Raw genomic sequence first — 17,003 nt, 5'->3', positions numbered from 1 at the left:
TCTAATAGTTCAGTGACACACCACTGAAAAAGGAACACATATAAATGAATAGCTGGCAGGGTTTGGTAAAGTGTCTGGTAAAAGCTACACAAGCAGTCTTCTGCCATTACCCCACAAAGAGAAATAATGATGATCTTTAGGGTAGAAGAACCTTATCAGTCAGGTAAGGACAAAGTAATAGCAAAGAAACATAGTCAATACAAAAATATTGCTTTAAGATGGATCATGGAGCACCTGGGTGGCTCAGTTCAGTGTGGAGCTCTTGGTTTCAGCTTGGGTCATGATCTCAGGCTCCCTGCGCAGTGGGGAGTCTGCTCCCCTCTCTCTCTCCCTCTCCCCTCCCCCTGCTGGTGCACACACACACTCTCTCTCTACAATAAATAAAAAATATTTTTTTAAAAAGATGGATCATAGGTCCAAACTTGAAATACCACCATAAAGCTTATAGAAAAAAACAGAGTATCTTCGTGACCTTGAAGTAGGCAAATATTTCTTGGAACAAACAACACTAACCATGAAGGAAAAAATTTCAGCTCAGCTAAATTCACCATTAAGGAAATGAAGAGACAAGCTATAGACTGAAAAAATATTCACAACACTGAAAAAATATTCACAATACACACATCTGACAACAAACTTGTATCTAGAATATGCAGAGTTCTACAACAATAAAAAGATAAACAAACCAGCAAAAAAATAGGTAAAAGACTTGAAGAGACATTTTTTTAAATATATGAATGGCCAATAAACACATGGAAAGGTACTTTTTCTTTATTCCCAGGGAAATGGAAATTAAAAACCACAACAAAATACCATTTCACACCTACTACAAGGGCTAAAATAATAAGATGAATAACACTTAATGTCAGCAAGGACATGAGGAAATTCAAACTCTCATACATTGGTGTTAGGAGTGTAAGAAGGACATTTACTCTAGGGGATTGTTCCACAGTTTCTTATAAAGTTGAACATGCATCTACCTATGAATAAGAAATTCTACACTTAAGTACATACCTGAGAGAAATGAAAACATATATTCACATTCACTCACACACACATGAAAACTGAACAAGAATGCTCATGGCAGTCTTATTCATAACATCCAGAAATCAAAACCAATCCAAATTATAATAAGAAAATTATAGGGGCACCTGGCTGGCTCAGTTGGAAGAACATGTGCCTCTTGATCTCAGGGTCATGAGTTCGAGCCCTATGTTGGGTGTAGACATTATGTAAATAAGTAAAAAACTTAAAAAAAAAAAAAAAAAAAAAAGAAAGAAAATTAGGGGCGCCTGGGTGGCTCAGCCATTAAGCGTCTGCCTTCAGCTCCGGTCATGATCCCAGGGTCCTAGGATCGAGCCCTGCATCGGGCTCCCTGCTCGCCGGGAAGCCTGCTTCTCCCTCTCACACCCCCTTGCTTGTGTTCCCTCTCTCATTGTCTCTCTGTGTCAAATAAATAAATAAAATCTTAAAAAAAAAAAAGAAAATTATGGAATACTTATACAATGAAATACTAATCGACATTAGAATAACAATGAACTACTGGGGCGCCTGGCTAGCTCAGTTGGTACAGCACATGACTCGATCTTCTTGAGGTGGTAAGCTGAAGCCCCACATTGGGCTTAGAGTTCACAAAACAAAACTACTGATACAGGTAAAAACCATGAATCTCAAAAGCACGATGATAAGTGAAAGACTTATGCAAGACAGTACCTACTATGTGGCTCCACTCCTATATAAATTTCAAGAACAAAACTGATTTATGGTGAAGGAAATCAGAAAGTAGTTACCTGGACTGGGAATGGGGAGAGAAACTGACTGGAAAGGGCAATGAGGGAACCTTCTGGGATGATGGAAATGTTCAATAGCTCATGTAGTTGTTACACAGGTATATACAATTGTCACAACTCACTGAATTAAACACCTAAGAACATATTATTGTATGTTAATTATACTTCAATTTAAAAAATGTTAAGGAGTCAGAATTAATCCAAGTGACAGTTAAGTAATCCAGCACGAAGAAAAATTAGACAGCTTTTTATTTCATCTGAATTTTAAAAACTGTGAAATATTTAAAATACGCTAAAAAATAAGAGTAGAATATAATGAACTCTTATATAACTCAACTTTATCAATCTTCACATTCTGTCATATTTGTTCAGCTTTATTTCCTAACAAAAGGCCTTCATGAACCTCTCTTTGACTCCATTCATCCTCCTTGTGCCCTAGTAGCAACTGTATCCTGAATCTGGTATATAACAAATTCATTATTTCTCATGTCATTTAATTCCAAGGACCTAAAAAATAAGCAGCACTTTTAGGCCACCTGTATTTTATTTATTTACTTATTTTTATTATTTTTTAATTTATTTAAGATTTTATTTATTTTTGTGAGAGAGAGAGTGAGAGAGAGAGCATGAGCACGAGCAGGGGGGAGGGGCAGAGGGAGAAGCAGATTCCCCACTGAGCAGGAAGCTGCATGTGGGACTCGATCCCAGGATCCTGGGATCATGATCTGAGCTGAAGGCAGACAATTAACCAACTGAGCCACCCAGGAGCCCTATTTACTTACTTTTAAAGATTTGTTTACTTTGAGAGATAGAGTGCACGCAATGCAGGAGAGTGGGGTAAGGTCAGAGGGAGAGAATCTTCAAGCAGACTCCCCGCTGAGTGCAAAGCGGGACTTAGGGCTCCATCCTAAGACCCATGAGATCATGACCTGAGCTGAAACCAAGGGTCAGTCACTTAACCAAATGGGCACCCAGGCACCACTAGGTCACCTGAGTTTTAAATAACCTTTTTATACTTGAGATTTGATGCTCTGAATACTCCAACCTTCCTTCATTTAGCAGACACATAATACCAGTGATGTGACTGGTGTTTTGCCGCGTGCCAATAATGCAATCTACAGAAGCAGAATGCCTGGCATAAAAATAATTTTATGCCAGTGTTCTAATGTTAATAGAGAATACATTAAACTTTTTGCAAAAGAAGTCGATTCCTTACCTTGTCAAAATATTCCAAACATCTAAATCATTGAGAGTAAATTTACTTAACAAAGGCCAACACAAATATAATATTCATGCAAATAATTTCCCCCTTCTCCTGATTTTTTTTAAAGGTTTTATTCATTCATTTATGTGACACAGAGAGAGAGCACAAGCAGGGGGAAGGGCAGAGGGAGAGGGAGAAGCAGGCTTCCCGCTGACCTGGGAGCCCGATGTGGGACTTGATCCCAGGACCCTGGGATCATGACCTGAGCCAAAAGCAGATGCTTAACCGCCTGAGCCACCCAGGTGGCCCCCTTCTCCTGATTTTTTCACACTAAAAAAGGCAGAGAGAAAGGAATCACTTGGCATCTAAGTCCTAGAGTTTGGCTTTCTTTGCAACATTCATTAAAAGAGTCTTGCGCTCATTCACTAAAGAACAATAAAGTGGAGCACCTGGGTGGCTCAGTCAGTTGAGCATCTGCCTTCAGCTGGGGTCATGATCCAGGGGTCCCCAAATGGAGCCCCGGGTCAGGGTCCCAGCTCACCAGGGAGTCTGCTTCTCCCTCTGCTCCTCATCCCTCTCATATTCTTTTGCTCTTTCTCTCTCAAATAAATAGATAAAATGTTAAAAAAAAAAACAAACAATAAAGAAACCTCAAGTTACACAATAATCAGTGGCAAAATTAATTGCAATCTAGATCACTCAATATTCCTTCTTCCCTAAGTGATTCTTTTCTGCTTGAAGAAGACAGCTTTAAAAATGCTGCCTATGTTGGTCTAAAGAAGACTAGTTACTAGTTATAATGAAAGATGGAAGAGGAGAGTTGATTTATCTGCACATCTACAACATAAAATCTCTTATCTGGCACTTCTGTGTATCTCCATCGCAACAATAAAGTTGACAATAAGGTATTACAAATCCCGAGGTTCCAGCTAAATGATCAAAAAGAGATTAAGTTATACTTAGAATATTTTTAGTGTTAAAAATAATTTGATTATATTTCAATTCTCTGACGGTCCATGTATTTGTATATAGTCAACTCTTCATTTTCTATGTTATATTTAGAGTGATAAAATATGAGAACTAAAAGACACCCTGTTTTTAATAGATAAGAAATGTAAGGCTTGTAATGCTGAAATTATTTTTTCCAAGGTCACATAGAGAGCTAATGGCCATCAGAAACACTTTGCTTTATTTTTCTCCCAAGTATCTTGTCGTCTCATGCTTAGGTTTGGAACCAAAGTATTTTTGGTACCAGGAAATTCAGAGAGTTTCTGTAACTACAACACCCCAAGGACTGGAGATGTCTTAAGGATCCCAAAGCCTTCTTTTGAGACCTAAGCACAAAAGAAATAGAAGGAAATTTGAGAAATAAAAAGAAAAGAGTGGGAGGAAATGTTAGTGGTAGAGGAGTAAGAGCAGATCTTTCTCCCAACCACAATCTCCCGAGAGAGCAGCAGAGGAAAAAACATGCAAGAAAAACATTTATCTTGTCAAAATATATAAATGAAAATATACATACAAATTTATATGAATATATTTACAAATCTGCCAGACCTGGCTGCTAAAAACTAGCTTGGCAGTATTTAAAATTATTTTATTTCTTTATTTTCCAGTATCAATGCCATATACTAATCTTGTGAGTACTGTCATTATTTTGTATCCTGAAATGAAATTAACAAGTACAAAAATCGGGTGCCTGGGTGGCTCAGTAGGTTAAGTGTCTGCCTTTGGCTCAGGTCATGATCCCAGGATCCTGGGATGGAGTCCCACATGGGGCTTGCTGCTCAGCAGAGAGCCTGTTTCTCCCTCTTCCTCTGCTGCTCCCTCTGCTTATGCTCTCTCTTTCTGTCAAATAAATAAATAAAATCTTTAAAACAAAACAAAACAAAACAAAAAAACCCAAGTACAAAAATCAACTCTGTAACACTGTAAGAGGATAAAGCAGATCCATATAAAAACATCTATGAACAGTGATTTTCAGAAATCACTTTAGTCTTTTTTTGTAGAATTTATATCTGCCCAGAGACAGCTCAATTTTTTCAATTACTTTTACTTTATGTTCATTGAAAAACAAATTCAGTTCTATCCTAGAATGTAATTAATAATCTTTGAAGAGGGGCACCTGGCTGGCTCAGTCGGTAGAACGGGCGACTCTTGATTTTGGGGTCATGAGTTCAGAGCCCTACACTGGGTATAGGGCTTACTTAAAAAAAAAAAAAAAAATCTTTTTAAAGACTAATGCCAAATATTTATCCTTAGTACTCTGAAATGTAGTATAGATTACTAGTGGTTTCTTAAAATGTACACAGCCCCTATTGCAATGAAAACAGCTATCAATTTAAATACCTTTACTGGCCAACAATTACAGCAGAATAAGGAGGTAAATACAAGACTTTTAGCGTTCAGTGAAACATTGTGTTTCATTTGGGCAAACATTTATTTGTAAAGGTGGATACAGTTTGGAGAATGCTACTTTGCTAAAATTGATGTTTTTCAAAAGTAAAATAACATAGTAATATACTAAAAATGGAAGAGCTAACAGAAAAAGTTTGGCCAGAATGATTACAAAAGAAAACTGATTTTTGCATTACAAAGCAGTTAGCAGACAACGAATAAAACTGTTACAAGAATACCGAAGACATTAGTTTATTATTTTTACTAATAATACATTAAAATTATTAAAAGGTCAGTGCTTCAGAGTCTTGGAAACCAGCTATTTCATGAAGTGTGTTCGCTGGAGTTTGAACATCACTTGCTCGTTCCTACCTTTGGACATGCCACTGCCCTCACAGAGAATATTTATGTCTATCTTCTCTACCTCCCCTCTCACTCCCTGCCCCACCCGTCTCTCACCTGATGGAAAACACTTTCCTAACATCAGTTGCTTCCTTATTCCAAGTTCTTTCAGCATTTGTCTACCACTTGTAATGTATCAAATAATGTAGGTTAATTTATGTGCGTTTATTAACATGTATAAACCCATTCTGGGTACTTCTTAAAAGTAGGGCCTGTGCGGGGTGTGTGCCTGGTTGAGTCACTAGAGCACGAGACTCGTAATCAGAGGTCATGAGTTTGAGCCCCCCTGGCCACAGAGTTTACTTAAAAAAAAAGTAGGGCCTCTGGGGCTCCTATTTTCTTTCCATCTCTCCCAGAGTGCCTACCAGGGTGTGGGTATTCAATATGAGCTGATTAATCACGTACAGCTATTTGTGCCCAGCATGAAACATCCTAGACAAAGGAGAGGAGACGTTAACAATAATCTCCAGACAGATGCAACAACCCAGAATCCATGAACACAATTTCCTGCACATTAAGCCAGTCATAACAATAAATCCTGTTGGTCTTTAGATTTGCTAGCTTCTTAACCTAAACAGATTCATCAGAGAAGCAGTCTCTTATGATAAATACCAGGACGTGTGGCGGCTGATAAATCTGAATAACTACCTTGCCTCTACCACCCTAGTGCTGTGACCATCGACAATTTACTTCATCTCTCCGGGCCTCAATTTCTTCACGCTCATTATGCCTGCCTCATAGTGCTACTAAAAGAATAAAGTGTGATAATGCACATAAAGAGCTTAGCGGAGTAAGCTCTCAATAACATCATTATTATTTCTCTTGTTTCAATTTTTTTTTTAAGATTTTATTTATTTATTTGAGAGAGAGACAGACAGCCAGCGAGAGAGGGAACACAAGCAGGGGGAGTGGGAGAGGAAGAAGCAGGCTCACAGCGGAGGAGCCTGATGCGGGGCTCGATCCCAGAACGCTGGAATCACGCCCTGAGCCAAAGGCAGACTGAGCCACCCAGGCGCCCCTCGATTTTTTTTTAATTTACAATTTAGCTATAAGATATTTTGGGACACCTGGCTGGCTCAGTTGGTAGAGCATGTGACTCTGGATCTCGGAGGTTATGAGTTTGAACCCCACATTAGGGAGGCACATTAAAAATTTTTCTTTTTAATTTTTTAAATTAAATTTTTTTTATTTTTTAAATTAATAATAAATCAATAGCTTCAATGTCTGCATTGTAATAGTGGAGGCAAGTTTGCTTAGCAACCACCCCATTCCGCATTTCACAGTTCGGTGAGCCTGCCAATCTTGATATACCAGGGACGGGCACGTGACCCAGGCCTAGTCACAGTCTCCATCCTCTTGAAATAGTGATAGTCTGAAGACTGGACAAAGCAGAGCTAATCAGAGTCCTTCCGAGAAACTGATATGTGGGTGCTAGAAGAAAAATGTTTCTTTTTTAACAGGGGTTATTAAGTTATGGCAATATATTCCTAGAACTGCCAGCGCCATTTTAGCTGACTACACAGAATTAGACTCCACAGCAGGAGATGTTGCAGCCAAGATAATTTGAGCCTTTGGATCTCTCTGGACCTAAACCTAGATCCACCTCCAGTCTTAGGAACTATATGAGGCAATACATTCCACTTCTGCTTAGTTTGGTTTGGGTTTCTGCAACCAAAATAATTCTTACTAAAAAAAATTGTACAGGGGCGCCTTGGGTGGCTCAGTTGGTTAAGCATCTGACTTCGGCTCGGGTCATGATCCGAGGGCCCTGGGATCAAGCCTCCTGTCCAGCTCCCTGCTCAGTGGGGAGTCTGTTTCTCCCTCTCCCTCTGCCCCTCCTACTGCTCATGCTCTCTCTCTCTCAAATAAATAACATCTTTAAAAAAAAACAGTTTTATTGATCAACTCATTTTACTAAAAAGTCTATGATTTTTCTGTGTCTCTTTCAAAATCAAAGCTTCCCATTTTCCAAGTGTGAAGTATAACATTTTATATACATGACATACTATTCTTAACTGGTTATATGTCAAAGAATTCTAGTAATGTGTTGGGAGCCACGTCACAGAAACAAACTAAGTTTGAGTTCTATAACTCTTTTATTCTTTTCAAAAGGCAAATCTACTGACACCGTAATCACTGGCACTTTGTGTTCATATACAAAATTATTTCATGAGTTGTGTTTTTTAAACTGAAATCAAACACAAAATTGTGTGAAGGCATCAGCATATTTTCCTTACACTGGCACTCACATAAAATAACTAAATAAAAAAAAAAATAACTAAATCGACTGTATTTCTCCAGACACAAAATATTAAACACACCAGAACATACGGTCATTTCTCCAAAGCCAAAAGCTCCTTTCTGTAATCTAGGGAAAAACCCCTTTAAAGGAAGAATATGCTCTTATGCTGTGTGACTAGATGTAGAGTAATGTTTATAAACTAAAATTTTTCTTCTCAGTCCCCAGAGCCAGCAGAGTTGTATCACCCAAGTGCTTTATTTATTTTTTTTTTTTAAGATTTTATTTATTTATGTGACAGAGAGACAGCCAGCGAGAGAGGGAACACAGCAGGGGAATGGGAGAGGAAGAAGCAGGCTCCCAGCGGAGGAGCCCGATGTGGGACTCGATCCCGGAACACCGGGATCAGGCCCTGAACTGAAGGCAGACGCTTAACAACTGCGCTACCCAGGCACCCCGCACCCAAGTGCTTTGTAACAAAGCTGAATGGTGTAAGCTTAATATCTTCTCAAGTATTCCATTTTTTCCTATTATCCCTAAATAGACATCTCAGGGCCGGGGTGCCTGGGTGGCTCAGTCAGCTAAGCGGCTGCCTTTGGCTCAGGTCATGATCCCAGAGTCCTGGGATCGAGCCCCTTACTGGGCTCTCTGTTTAGAGAGGAGCCTGCTTCTCCCTCTGCCTGCTGCTCCCCCCGCTTGTGCTCTCTCTCTCTGTCAAATAAATAAACAAAATCTTGGGAAAAAAAGAAAAGAAAAGAAAAAGAAAAGAGAAGAAAAGAAATCTTAGGGCTAATTGATTACATCCAATCTGCCCCCACAGCCTGTCAGTTCTTCCTTTAAAACAGTGGCTCTCAATTTTCCACCCAATGTTTTTGAGGGATCAAATGCCTATGCTCGCAACAGAGGCCCACTGACAGGGATTTTCTACAAGTGTCAAATCTTTGGGTGCACAGGCAGTCAGAAGGAGGCCATCTAGGTAGAAAAAGGTCCCCAGTGGATTCTGCTGACCCCTGGCAAAAATCTGCTTCAAATGCTCTTTGAATTGCGTCATTCTTTCTATTCCCAGTTCTACCACCACCACCCCCTTCAATGGTCATCACCTCTGCTTTGGGCTGCTTTCATTACAACAGCTGTAGTTTTTCCCACCTTTCGTCTTTCCTCTCTGCATTGTATCCAGTGCATCCACTGCTGCCAACCCAAAATTCTGTTCCCATCATGTCACTTCCTGGCTCAAAAACAGATTGCATCAGTTCCCCACCCCTTCTATCTCTTCAACCTCTTCCCCTGTCTGTTGGCCTTTTCTCCTTGCCTTACAAATATGTCCCAATTCTTCCCCATGTAAAACAAAATAAAAAACAACCAACTACAAACGTAAAACCTTCCTTGGACACTTCATTTAACTCTAGTTACCATCATTGCTTCTTTTTTTTTCTGAGAAACTTTTAAAAATCGTGGTCTACTCTCACTGCCTCTTGATCCTGTCACTCTGCTGAAATTGCTCTTATGAGAACACTAATGATCTTTTCTCTAATTACCAAATGCAAGGGACTTTTCAGTTCTTGACTTTCCTGGCTTCTGTAGCATCTGAAGATGCTGATCACATCCTCCTTTTTGGAATTCTTGCCTCGCCGACCTGCACTGCACCATTTTCTCTAGACTCCCTCCCTACCTCTCAGACCATTTCTTTCCAGATTCCTCTTCCTGCACTCCTTGTTTCAAATGTAGGGGTTCTGCAGGGTCCCATCCTGGTTCCACTTCTTTTTAATTTGCACTCTCTCTTGATGATTACATCTACACTCATAGCATCAAATACCACCTCTGCCCTGACATCTCATAAATCTTCATTCTCACATTTCTCTTGACTATAGACCATGCTCTAGACCAGCTGCTGGACTTTTGCACCCGGATGTCACACAGGTAACTCCATGCCCAAAACCAAACTTCTTGTCTTCACTCACAACACAGTTCCTCCCCCGTTACTTCTGGTTTCATAGTTATCTGGTTTCCCAGGCCAGAAATCTAGGAGTTATCCTCCACTTTTCTCTTTCCCTCAGCCCCCAAACCAATCATTTAGACTTGCTGTTTCTTTTCCTTTCCTTTTTTTTTTTTTTAAAGACTTTATTTATTTATTTTACAGAGAGAGAGAGCACAAACAAGGGGAGCAGCAGGCAGAGGGAGAAGCAATGTCCCCTGAGCAGGGAGCCTGATTCCACGACCCTGGGATCATGACCTGAGCTGAAGGCAGACGCTCAACTGACTGAGCCAACCAGGCATCTCAAACCTGCTGTTTCTATCTCCCTAATATTTTTCAGCCTCATACTGTCCCATCCAGTCTCACTATCATTATGGTGTTGCAACAGCCTCCTAACTGCTTTCCCTTACCTCATGTCTTGAGCTCCTACACTTCATCTGCCCTTCTGAACTTCCTAAGGCATCACTCCCTCATTTAAAGCACTTTAAATTAGCCTGGGTGGCTCCCCAGGCCTAAAACTTTTGACAGCACACACCCACCAAGTAAAATGTGAGTCTACACCCTCGATGTGTGAAAATTCATTAATGCATATATGTTATTAAACATCCATAAAATACAGAAAGAGAGAATGGCATATAGATTAAATTAAGACAATAACATATTCCCAATAAAGTCATACTATTATTAGCTACTCTATGACTCAAACTACAAGATAATCTTAGGGCCAAGTTCATTAATAATTATTATGTGCTAATCCACATTTCAAATAGTGTTCTTGGCAATTTCATTTTTTAGGCTGACTTCTTGACAGATATGATCACCTTGAAATGTGACAAAGAACTCCTACTAGAAGAAATGTCAGCTTTACTCTTTGTTATTGTTTGTAGTGTTATAATTACCTTTAATCCATGATTTCTTTCTGCAAATCTTTAAGCCACTTACTCATTTTGTGAAGACTAATTTAGTTAAAAGCACATAATATAATGTATATCCACTCAGTCAGGCTCAAGTAAACTACAATAAGTCACAATATGGTAATAGCAAATTAGTAAGGTTACCACTCTCAATCCCTTTGCTTTGTGAGGCTTCAACTCTTTCCTCGAGACATCACCTCATATATCAAATGTGTAATGGCCCCATCTTGTAAGACTGAGAAAACCAGTGTCATGCATACACTAAATACTAATAAAGCTCAAGTTCTTTTTTCAGGTTGAAAAGTAAATATAAACCCCACTAAGAGATGACTGCTTGCACTGCATACATGGCCCTTTCAGGCACACATTTCCTGTACCTTACCAAGCTTTACTTCTCTCAACACACCAGCTACTTGTTATTGTTACTTTCTTACCTTTGACATGCCGACTCCTTTGCACTTCTTTCTCTGCTTCCAGGGCACCATGTTCTCACCTCTTTTAAAGCACTATCACAACCTATTACAACTGTTTCCTTACTAGCCTAAAGGGCAAGGATTACTCCCAATTTTTAATTCCCACCATCTACCACAGCACCTTGTTTGCAGTAGGTACTTAATAAATGTTGACTGACGGAATGAAAAAGGTCCAAATTCCTCTGGCTGGCTTTCAAGGCCTTGCATAACCTGGCTCCAATTATCTACCCAGCCTTATTTTCTTCCAAGCCCATTCCTATTCTCCTCACTTCCCATCATATGTCATGCTCATTTTGGCTTTTGTTCAGGTTACCCCCTCAACCTGGAAGGCCTTCCATCTACAGAGAAGCAACCTGTCCTTCAAGCCTCCGATCTAATTATCCTTTTTCCCATGATGTCACACTCTACTCTTCCACCCAACAACTGATCATTCCCTTCAGAGAACTCCCGAAGAGGGAGTACTACGCATTTGATCACTTACTCCCTATGTGGCAATTTTCTCTCCCCAATTTCAGTCTAAGTTCTTCGATGCCAGGGACCACCTTCAACTTATTTTGCACGCTGATCTCTCACAACGCATTGCAACATGATGATGCACAGGAAAGGCTTAAGAGACCTGAATGACTGGTTGTAGGTAGCATAGCACAAGGGAGAAAGCATGACCTGGGTTTTAGCCCAAGTTCCACCACTAATTAGCTAGTTGACCTCAAACACACCACTTAACCTCTCTGGTGATTAATTCCTCACCTGGAAGATAAGACTTTACAACCTTTAAAATTCCAGGTAAGGTTTTTCTTTTTGCCCAAAGAACATTAAAATTTTTCCTCCAAAAATCAAGAGAAATTCTGAGACCTTTAGTAACTCACTTAACTTTAATGAATTATAGTGTAATCATTTGTAAAACAAAGATAAACAGCCCATCACCTCCAAGGACCCGGTAAAGGTCAAATGAGAAAACGCATATAAAAATGCATAGATAGAGGCGCCTAGGTGGCTCAGTCAGTTAAGCGGCCAACTCTTGATTTCAGGGTTCTGAGTTCAAGCCCCACATTGGGCTCCACACTGGGCATGAAGCCTATTTAAAATTAAAAAAAGAAACTTTTTAATGCATAGAGCATTTAAAAATGCTGATAAAAATGTAAGGCGCTATTAAACTATTATGTTATTTAGTGAAAAATGCAGGCAAGCAGCATTATTTGTTATCCAGTTAGTTAGGATAGTGTGTAAATCTAGCCAGGAACAGGCACTGGATCCTCAAATAATCCATCATCTCAGAACAGCAGAACACTTCCACAGCCATAGGCCGTACCTCATGCCTTATGTACAAAGACACACATTTGATCACCAAGTAAAATAACCTTTATCCCGGAAGAATTACACAGCAGGTAACATACTGAAGTTACTGAGTTATCAGTTAAGATCTAAATTAAAGCCTGGTTTTGGTTTCTAAAAATGTTCTTAGAATTTTCATAACCACTCTGTATTAGAATCAATAAACTTTTCATATTTTGATAATCATTTGGAGGACATATTTTAGCATGAGGAGACTCTATGAGAAGTAATCTGCTTAAAAAGAGTTTCTCACATAAACATGTCTAATCATTCAAGTGCAACATGATGAGGCTGGTTAATCAAAAAGAAACAAACACAGCAACACACACTTCCTGACAATTTAGATGTTGTTCAAGAGACGAATTAATGAATACACATGCAAAGTCTCAAAGAAAATGTAAAATGTTTTCCTTAGGAGACTCTACACTTGTCCAACGAACAAGGAAGAAAGTGGCAGTGTAGGAAATCGGAGTAGCTTCTTTAATTCAGCAGCCTAATAATGTCAGCAATATGTTACGTGTCCCCTAACATGCACAAAGAACCATAGTTATATATAACACTCAAAATCTCAAACCACCCTGGAAACAAAAATTATTTTCAATTTTCAAATTAAATTTCATGCCAGTCCACTTCCTCTATATACTTAACCATCTTCTTTTTAGTAGATTTGATAACAAAACTTTTGGAACTACATTTAGGCAATAAAAGATGATTTTCCAACAATATTCCAATGAGAATTGCTTAAAAAAAAAAAAGATCTTTTCTCAAATATCAAACCTTAAGCTGAACACTTTATACTGTCTTCCCTAACCTCTTCTGGAACATTTTTTGATATATAGTATAATTGGTGTTCATTTAATTTCACAGCCCTAAAAATATAAATTCTAGAAGCTTCCTAGTTAGACCCTATTTTTAGCACTCAAGATAGAGCAAATTCAACATACAATACCTGATAGGTGAGTAGTTACCCCTTCATGCTTACAGTCTGAGTATCTCTGTACAGCATATCTTAATACCAATGCTAACAGTCACTAGCCAAAACTACAAGCACACAGTGAAAAGCAAGTTCTAAGGTTCTGAGTGGTAAAATCCCTTCTCAACCTTTTGGCTAAAATCAAGGGTAAGGTTTTGAGTGGTAAATGTAAAGAGGAAAAATCAAAGGGATGGGAAATAAATGCAAATTTAAAAATAAAATAGTTGGCCTATACAAGAGATGACAGGAAAACAAGATCAGAAAAAGGTGTTTGCAACCAAGAAACGCAAACTCATTCTTAACCGGTCACCTAAAGTAATCTTTATTCTTATCACATATTTCTTTTCAAGTAAAATGGCCCCTTGGATTTTAACAACTTGGTAAACGGGCTATTCTGAGAGTGCTTGTGTCATCTCACAGCGTACCTTTATGACCCACTCCTACCTTTCTCATTCACACTTTGGTTTTTGTTATTGTTGGTTTACTGCGGTATTTCCAGTCCCTGAGAAAGAGCCCAGCACACAAATTGTCAAATGAATAACAACCCTTTGAGGGAGGTATTATTACCATCCTGGTTTTTCAGATGAGGAAACTAAGGCTTAGCAAGGTTGAGAAACTTGCCCAGGGGTTACAAACCACTAGCCAGAAACAGACCCATGTCTGTCTGACCACAAAGTCCTCATTTGTACTTACCCTCACTGGGCAAAATAACTTCCTACTGTCTGTCGTTTGTGTGTTATTTACTGGTGGCAGCTTTCTCTTAGGGGAAGCTTCAACTTCTCCATCAAACTTTTCCCAGGCATCCTCAACCTCTGACCCCCACTAAGGTCTTATACAGATCTCTCCTTCCTATGTGCTGTGTCCTCTCCAGAGTTCTATCATAACATCACTTTTAGCCCTTCGCTATAGTTATTTCTCATCTCTCTCTCTTATCTCAACTCCAAACTTACTGAAGGCAGGAGTCAGGTATCTTCAAGTGCCTCTGGCACACGGTAGAGTTGAGTAAATGTTTGATTTATGAATGAATAATCCTGTCAAATCCATGAGATAAAAAGGAACTCTTTAGCTTAGTTCCCTAACCACAGGCAACCAGAGACTACCGTTTTCCTTTGCTTGGGGGTGGCAAGGGCGTGCCTGAAATTCCCTGTCCACAACACAGAAGAGCATCACTGTGCTACTTAAGGCAGCTTTTCAAGTTTTGAGACATCTAATGGAGGAACAATAAGGTTCCAAAACTTTAAGGGCTAAGCATAAAATCTATCTTTTAGAAGTGCCTACCTGGAGGGAACACTAGCTTTTGATTTTAAATAATGTTTGACTAGTACAGTTAAATCACTGTTTTCAGTGATTTTACATATTCTAAGTAATTTTATTTTTATATCTCTTTGGCTTGAAAGTATAATTTCATACTTCCCCACACATTTAAGGACAAAAACTGCTTGTCTTTCACAAAATAGGGAAATAAAATAGAACCTGTGTTAGGTAAAAAGGCACTCAATAAATATGTTATTATGCTGCTATTTGTAAAGCCTCCTTCTAAAAGCACACGTGCCCTATTTTAGACTAATGAATACTGGGCAACATTTACTAGATGACTTTCATTTAATTGGTATGAATACCAGGTTCAAAACATATCTACACAAAAAATATATGGTGAAGAGGTGAAATGTCTGCCATTACCGCTGAGTACTACATAAATAGTATTACTTCAATATTCTGGTTCTAAGAATTTATAACCAAATGCTTAGCTAGACCAATTTCAAGGTGCACATTTAAGGTTACAAGGTTACAATTTGTTTTTTACACCCACTGCCCAAGCCACAGTCTATAATTTTACTACATTTATTAACACTAATTTCTGAGCAGTGACTGGCCCCACCTATAAGTGAGATATAAATAAGATTTATAAATAGGATATTATAAATGGGACTCTGGAATTTCATACTTGGACCACATGCAAACTAACATTTTTCCAAATATTTACAAGCAGACTTGGAAAAAAGTGAAAATCACTTTGCCAAGCTGGACTTCTGAACTCTCGATTCCATGACTAGTCTCTGCCTACCCCTATTCCCCACCCATTCCCTTCTGCTCTTCCTCTGCCAGGAATACCCTCCTGACTCATCTCTGCCTGTCTATGTCCATTATTTCCTTAGAGACCTGGCTCAAGATTCAGCTCCTCGAAAAAGGCCTCCCTGACTAATCCTGATTTCCACTACTTCCTAACTTTGCATTCCCTTGGCATTTATATATAGTCTGCATTACATAATCAGTAACTTAAAGCTGTTTTGCATTTTTCCATCACGTCCCCAGCTAAGACCAAAGAGAGGAACATTATCTTTTATATCCTCTTCTACACAGCCAGCAATAAATGCTTCCTTCTTGAATGACTGAATCACCAGTGAGAGAAAGGCAATCGCTCACAAATTTCTGGAGTGAGTAACTGGATTTTCAGATCACCTTGACGATACTCTACCACCTCCAACATGCATGAGTACTTCACGGAAATGAGATTTACTTTTGTCTTCCATAAATTCATCACAAAAGATCCAAGTTACAGATCACGAACGTACTTAAAGCAAATAATAATAGCAGCTATTCAATCATATCTTGAGATTTAACATTTCAGGCTTCATTTAAAGCCTTGAAGCAGCACGCCTGTGAATGGCAGGAAGCTGGCACCAGTCTTGCAAAAGGGGCAAAACTCTAGTTGGCAGTAAATGTTCAAACACGTGAACCTCCACCGCTAAACAAGACTCATAAGCCACACAAACTTGCTGTTTCAGCTTTCTGGCTTCGATGAAGTGCTATGATCTCTTTTGGTTATTGCCGAGAACCAATGATGGGTTAAATTCCCATAAATTAACCAGTAGTTTCGGTGGTTTGCCCAAACAGACCACTGGCATTAGTGTGGATGATTTCTTTTTCTTTTTCTTTTCTTTTTTCTTTTCTTTTTTTTTTTAACAGACCCTCTCTCACCCCGGGGAGCCAGATGTGAGTGAAGAAAGCGCCAACCCGGCACTTCTCAGGAGGCAAAGCGATACCTCCAGGACTTGAGCCCTTCAGTATCTCTCTAGTTCTTAGTGTCAGCTTATCTTGCAGAGGCGGGGCTTCAAGCGCTGCGGCTTTTTACTAAATCTCAACCGAGTCTTCCTTAGGGACTGAAAGCCAACTTTTCCTAAAAGGAGCATCAGTTTTTTCCATACTCAAAGCTCTAGTAGGCAGGGTCCAAGGGAGAGCCAGGCTACCGGCGCGGGGAAGCAGAGGACGGGAAGGGGGAGGGAACGGACTCTCTCCGCAAAGGGGGCAG

The 17,003-nt window shown here is 39.3% G+C and overlaps 1 protein-coding gene across 1 annotated transcript in view; it reads right to left on the bottom strand.

The window, feature by feature from the left end:
- SNTB2 (syntrophin beta 2) overlaps positions 1-17,003 on the bottom strand; it is a 102,344-nt gene that overhangs the window by 84,637 nt on the left and 704 nt on the right. The gene's annotated exons all lie outside the window — the stretch shown is intronic.

The sequence above is a fragment of the Ursus arctos genome, unplaced genomic scaffold (assembly GCF_023065955.2).
Source record: "Ursus arctos isolate Adak ecotype North America unplaced genomic scaffold, UrsArc2.0 scaffold_19, whole genome shotgun sequence".
Taxonomy (NCBI): Eukaryota; Metazoa; Chordata; class Mammalia; order Carnivora; family Ursidae; genus Ursus; species Ursus arctos.
This window is presented reverse-complemented; position numbering and strand designations above follow the sequence as displayed.